The sequence below is a fragment of the Scleropages formosus genome, chromosome 24 (genome assembly GCF_900964775.1).
Source record: "Scleropages formosus chromosome 24, fSclFor1.1, whole genome shotgun sequence".
NCBI lineage: Eukaryota > Metazoa > Chordata > Actinopteri > Osteoglossiformes > Osteoglossidae > Scleropages > Scleropages formosus.
Window position 1 is genome coordinate 4,403,433 of NC_041829.1, and position 6,824 is coordinate 4,410,256.

A 6,824-nucleotide genomic window follows, 5' to 3' on the forward strand; every position below is an offset into this window, starting at 1 on the left:
AGGGAGGAGGAAAGTTCCCAAAACAAATCTGTCTGCTTTTGAAAGTGAAGACTTGGATCAAGATTAAATTGCCTTACTGGTTATATCGTTAAACAAATTGTTAGACTATACAAGAGTTAATGATGATGCAGTGCATCAAGCTGAATGCAGTTGCTGATGTGATGTTAATGCGCGGAGGCTGTTCACCTCAAAAAACTGAACCGAACTTATTAGTCGAGCTCAAAGTAGCCAGGGACGGCAGTAATTATTGGCCTTCTGGTGGAAAAAGGGAAACAGGAGGATAATGGCTTGCTTGCTTTTAATCGATAGTCTCTCTGATCTCCTGCGACGTGCATGATGTTGCTTTGTAAACACCATTTTCCATCATTAAGGCCTCAGATATTATTTTGTGTTGTTTTTTTTTTTTTTTTTGCGCTGTCACTGACTTGTTAATGGAGGGAAAACCCTTTCATGTGACCTGACTTTTTATCAGAGAGCTGGATGAACTTGCTGGGATGGCAAGACTGGAGCTAAAGCTTCGTTAAGCAGTTGGTAATATCAAAACAGCTTTTTAGCGTCTTGTCCTCTGCACGGCCGCCTGAGACGTACAAACGTGCTGTTGCAATAGTTGCTGTGTTGGTGGGATGCACACTGATGAATGGTAGCAATTTGTAAAAGGAATGCGTAGTTTATAGATCAGTGCCCACAGGAGGAATATGACTTTGCAAGGAGTAATGTAACATAATAATGTCTTGACATCTGGTGATTATTACTGATCTATTATATGTTGTGATGTGTGTTCTTTGGGCTTGATTATATACACCTATGCAATGGTCTGACTTTTTTGGTCCCGTATTTCTGGCTCCAGCTCCATGCTGCGGATAGGTGTTTAGATTACCACAGTAAATCGAGGTCATCCTGACAGCTGAGGTTGGAATGCGAAGTGAAACATTCAGTGATAAACGGTGCCACTGTTTGTGTGTACTGGGTCCAGCAGAGGTGTAAGATCACGTAAATATAAATGCTGAAGGTAATGAGATGAGTATGGTTTACCTCTGCGCCTAAAAGATAAAGGTTCAAATCCTAGTTGTCTCTTCCCATGAATGCTTTTAGCTACTTTGAGGAAATGAGGAAAAGTTAGTTTATATGGGGTTTTTTCCCCTCCTCTCTCAACAAACATTAGGGAGTATCTGATATAGTTCAAAACTATTGGCACCCTTGATAAAGACTAGCAAAAAGCAACATAAAACAGTGTGGATAATTACAAGAACTTAAACCATTTCAAATAATCAAACATGATCATTCCTCTGCATTGGATAAAAACACACAGCCTTTCCCTACAATTCTTAATATTGGAGAACACAATGGGTGAGGGCTTTGGCCATTCTTCCATGCAGAACCTTTCTATAGCCATGATGTCCTTAGGTCTGTGCTTATGGGCTGTCTTTATTGCAAGACATTTGTCTTTGCAGGCTGTGTATTTTCTCTTGTGTGTTTGTAGCCGTTGTCATTTTAAATGGCCTACCTGCATCAGAGTTGCAGCTTCCGAGTGCTAACATCCAGGTTTTCAGTCAATATACTGTTTTTCTTTTTTTGGAGTTTAATGCCGATGATGTTAAAATGGGCCCCAGGGGCTTTGGCAGGAAAACAGCCCTACAACATGTATATAATTTTGTTTAGCCCATCTCTCTACTGAAGCCAAAGCCATGAATATCATGACTGTCCAAAAAGTTCAATATTGATATCTGACCACAACACCCGGTTCCAATGGTGTTTGGCAAATTGCAGCCACTAGAATTAGTTAGTTGTCAGTAAGGGGTTTTTTTTTTTTTTTTCCCTTTTTCTTTCTCTCTCCTCCCTCCTGGAAACCCTTCCAGACAGCATGTTAGCATGGAGATACCTTCTGATGCTTGACTGAGGCTTGGTGACCCCAAGATGACACAAGACACTGCAGTTCTCCAGCTCTTTTCCTTGGATTCCATTTTGCCTCTCACCGTTTTCTTCACTGTGTTTGTTGGCAAGGCATTCTTTTGTCCTATTTCTACTGAGTTAAATGCAGTTTTTGTGGTTTTTGTCCTTTCCTGATTGTTGGCCTAGTTGTGCCAAGTGGTTTGATTTAATATATTTTTGTATTCATGACATGGTTTGTGGAGATCAACAATCATTTGTCCGTGAAGAGATGTCGGTTCCTAATCTTTTTCCCATGGTGATGGCTCACAAAAAGTTTTATCTTACACATACGGCAGATATAAGAACACTATTAGTCTGTTTCAGACTGCTGTAGTATTTTTTTTTTTTTAGACTTTATCAAGGGAATTTGTGTACTCCTGCTCTGAAATAACTACCCAAATTCATAATGCATCATTTATTCCAGGGCAGGTTGTGTGTCTGACATGCCCCTCTTTTGATCAGTCTTCAGTTGCTATGGTAACATGTACTTCTTGTGATGGGATGCCCAGTGGGGCTATTGGAATCATGGCGGAACGATCTACATGGCCCGATCAAGACGGAGGTGACCCAGGTTACTGTAGTGTGGCAAAGCAGCCTCCTTCCTCCTGCTGGTCTGTTGAAGCCTGAGAGAATTGTGGTGTCCTTGACAAGTCTTCTCACTGGCCATTGTGTACAGTACTGGAATGGTGACTGACTTCATAGACCACAGTGATGATGAAAACATTGAGTGTCTGTGTTGTGATTCTAGGTGGTTTGCCTAGAAAGTCCTGCACCCTAACAGTTAGTGAACTTATTGCTAAAATCTTGGACATGAACAGTTTTACCTTTGAAGGTAGACATACCCTTTATGATTACTCATGTTTTAAGACCTACTGAAAGGCAAAAAATATATATATTTTTTCTTTCAAAAAGTCAAATTACTGGAGGAAAGTAAAGAATGTATTATTTAGCCTTTAAGATGTGCACTGCATGTCGATGAGATGGAACACAGTGCTTTATCTCAGTACACCCTTACTTTTTTTATTGCTTTGAGTTGTCAAGGCTGTAGAAGGGGCAAGTATTCTCTATTTCCCCTAACTGCAACAGGTTCAAGTGCTTGGCTGTTGAAATATTTCTCCATCTTCGTTCCTAGGTGTATGCTTTTTTTGGTTGAGTTAAAAAAAAAAAAAAAAAAAAAAAAACCCTTTTTAGTTGTTTACATATATCAGCAGATTCCCCCCGCCCCCAAGCAGCCTTAGTTCATGGTTTAGTTTTGTCATTTCTTCTCTTCCACCCTTATTTTTAACAAAGGTTTTCAGGTCATCAGATTCAAAGGAGCGTTTTATTTCTTGGCTTTTAACAAGGACCAAGGAATGTGCACATTTTTCTTCTTGAAATGAAGAATTGGTGTACTCAGTGACTAGACTGACTCACTGAAGAAGTAGTCTGAAGACCCGAGGTTGATGACGTTTATCTCAAATTGTCTTGAACAAATATGGGAATTGTCCTAAATCTTTACTTTTCCCCATCTGTCCTCTTAATGTGCTTTGTACAGTGCCGTTCTATCCCGTCCCTTTGTCTGAATGAAACCTTATCAGTACTCTTTCAGAATGAGGATAATTCCATTAATGAAAACAATCATTTCTTTGAACATGGGCAGATGTTAATTTTTAAAGCTGGGTGGCTTTTTCCACCCTCCTCTCTTGCAATCAATTTGCAGGATGACTAATTGTGGATTAAATGCTGAAATATTTCACTGTCCCATCTTGCCGCAAGGACTGTAGAGAGGAGGTGTTCTAGCAGCTCACCCGAAGTGACTGCGCAGCTAGAGACACCAAGCCCCAAATGGACCTCTGCCAATACGGTGGAACAGTCAAAGATGTGGAGATGCACAGTGAAAATATGAATTAGCATTTTCTATCAGCTTTTGATTGAGCGGTCCCCATCTAGCAAGACTTAAAGTAATAGGTTCCCCCATATAATGAAATAGAAACTCCAAGGTGTTACTTATTTTAAGGTGTTCCCCTTGACATGCTAGTTGTAACATTTCAGGTTCTCATGGCACCGAAATCCAGATTGATGGAAGAGTTAAACTCCATTTGTGTGAATACATGGCCAGGCGATTCCTGCAGCTGAATTCAATACACTCAAAACCCAACAATGAGGCAAGTCTTATGCATGCTGGATGAAGTGTGGGCACTGCTTTGTTATGGCAATCTGCAGTCCCTTGGGGTTTCAGGGCTTGAGTTGAAGGACTGATCTATGTCACTTGAGGAAACAAGCCTGATGACCCAACACAGAGAACATCACTCCTTGCTTTGGCTCTTGCTTGCTATTTACACTTTATGAACTTAGTGGCCAGGGGTGCCACTGAAAAATCCAAAACGCCCAACTTGACATAAATACCCAACGCTATAACTGACTCTAAATCTACAAGTGAGAAACACACATAGTGGTGTCTTGAACATGGACACCTGACGGTGAGGTGCTGAAAGAGCAGTAGATTGTGTAAATGTATTCTGTGCTCTGAGGGCTCTAAAATTGGCAGGGATGCCTGTGATGTGAAGTTTTCCGCTGGAATTAGATGTGGTTACCAAGTACAGATGAATCTGGCATGTAGTCAAGTCTGCTTTAATGGCAGATGCCTGCAAGTGTGTAATTCATATGGACTTGCATCCCCCCATATTAATGCACTTTCAATATTTGCCAACATTTTTCACTTTTTGTTCTGCGTAAGTTGCATTACCGTGAATGTACTCTGTTCCACATTCACTGTTGGTTCTGATGTTGTTTTATATTAAATGAATAGGATTTTTTTTTAAACATTTCCAATACTGCCTAAAATGCACAACGGCATTAGCTTAGGTAAAAGACTTTCTTACTTCGGCCGTATACCTGCACTGTAAAGGTTGCGTGCTGCGGTGTTCAGCAGCTGCTGCCACCCACCTGTGATCCTCCTTGCCCATTATGCAAATGAGCCAGGGTACTGTATCACTATAGCTGTGGAAGTAGGTGCAGGAGCAGTTTCCATTATCCAGGCACCCGCCAAGCTGAGAGACTTAATTAGAGCAAGCACCTCACATGGAGTCAACCTTTATGATAGGAGTTCTTAGAAATGGGTTGAGTGCATTAATGATAGCATGGAAGAGCATAGTGGAAAAATAGACAATTGATATGGAATGCAGCATGGTTATGGATAATGAAAATACTGCAATGCTAAACAGATCTGAGGGGTTGCGCCTACTTAAAAAGGGTAACTCAAAACAAGTGCAACAGAGCGTGTAATTTTTCTCCAACCATAATATTAAGACTTGAAAAGCATAAAAGTAAGATATAATGGCATTGCAATTACCATTGGTTATTATTTTGAAGGGAGACCGTCGTGACTCAGTTCTAATGCAGTCACTCTATAACAGTATGTTCCTGCCACACAACAAGCTTGCTCTCTGAATACGCATATTTTAGAATGTTATCGCAGAGTAAAAAAGAAATTTTCACAGCAAAGCTTTAGATGCAAGCATGTGATTGCGGAAGCAGTCTGTTACCACTACGTTTATCAGACACTTTTCTCCAAAGTGACTTCCAATGATCTCTATGTAGTGTTTTTCCCACACACCTTATTCACCAAGGTGACTTACACTGCTAGATACACTACTTAGAATAGGTAACTCAACCATACATCAGTGAAACACACTCTCTTTGTCGCTCATACACTATGGATGAACCCGAACAGCATGTCTTTGGACTGTGGGAGGAAACCAGAGCAACCGGAGGAAACCCACGCAGACACGAGGAGAACATGCAAACTCCACACAGACTGAACAGGGGTCAAACCCACGTCCTCTCACAGCACCCAGGTGCTGTGAGAGAGCAGTGCTACTCGCTGTGCCGCCACTATTATATGCTGGCACACATTCTATGATTCGCTTCCTGAATTGAGCCTGATGGGATATTCGAAGGTGTTCCCGGGACATGGTGTGATGCCAAATTATGGCATTATCAAGAGAGAAGGGGGTTCAAAAGAGCTAATCTTGGACCCTTCTTGAAAGCCAAAAGATTCAGCAGTTCTGAGGGACAGTTCATCAACTGAAAACCCAAGGAATTTTTTGGGAGACCATGTGTGTGGGACCATCAAGCAGCCAGGTGGAGTGAGGTTTCGAAAAGTGATCAGGTCTTGTAGATATTGGGGTGGAGGATGAAAATATTTTGTCCTACATAGATGGGCAACGTGCCTCTTGCAATAAAACTGCATATAAATGCATTTTCAGGACCAGCAGCTGTTTTATTTATTTTTTTTTTCCCAGCAACAGATGTAAGCTGTGACTAAATGAGGACAATTTAAAAATAGAACGTTTTTGGAGCACAAACCTCTGTGAAAGCAATCAACACCTCAAAGCTTCGCTACATGGGAAAGGGCATGTTGATGTGGTGCTCACCAATGTGCTGTTTACTCTTTGGGGGGGGGGGTCTGCCTTTCTGTTCGGTTGAAACACAAGTGGTTAAGCAAGGTACTTACCCTGAAATGCTCGAGTAAAAATACCCTGCTTTGTAAAGTGATTCAACGCTGAAAATAATTTTGGATGTAAGCATTAGCTAAGCACCAATGATGATGAACATGACCTTCTGATTTTTATGTTCTCAAGAGTGGTGGCACACAAGGTAGAAATGCCTTCTGCTATTTTGTCACTTCCTGTGCGCTTTTGTTTCTAGAGGCTGGAAAACAAAGTGTCTAGTTGGCATGAATGCCAATACTTCTGTAATAAAGGGTGTGTCTAATTTGGTACACTTTAATGGGACTTTGTTATTGTCATCACGCTTCTGGAAGGCTGAGATGTGTCCCTGTGTGATGGAACTCCTGGTGCTGTGCGTACGGTCACTGGCTGTAAAGCAAACGTTGAGTCCATTGGGTTGAAAGT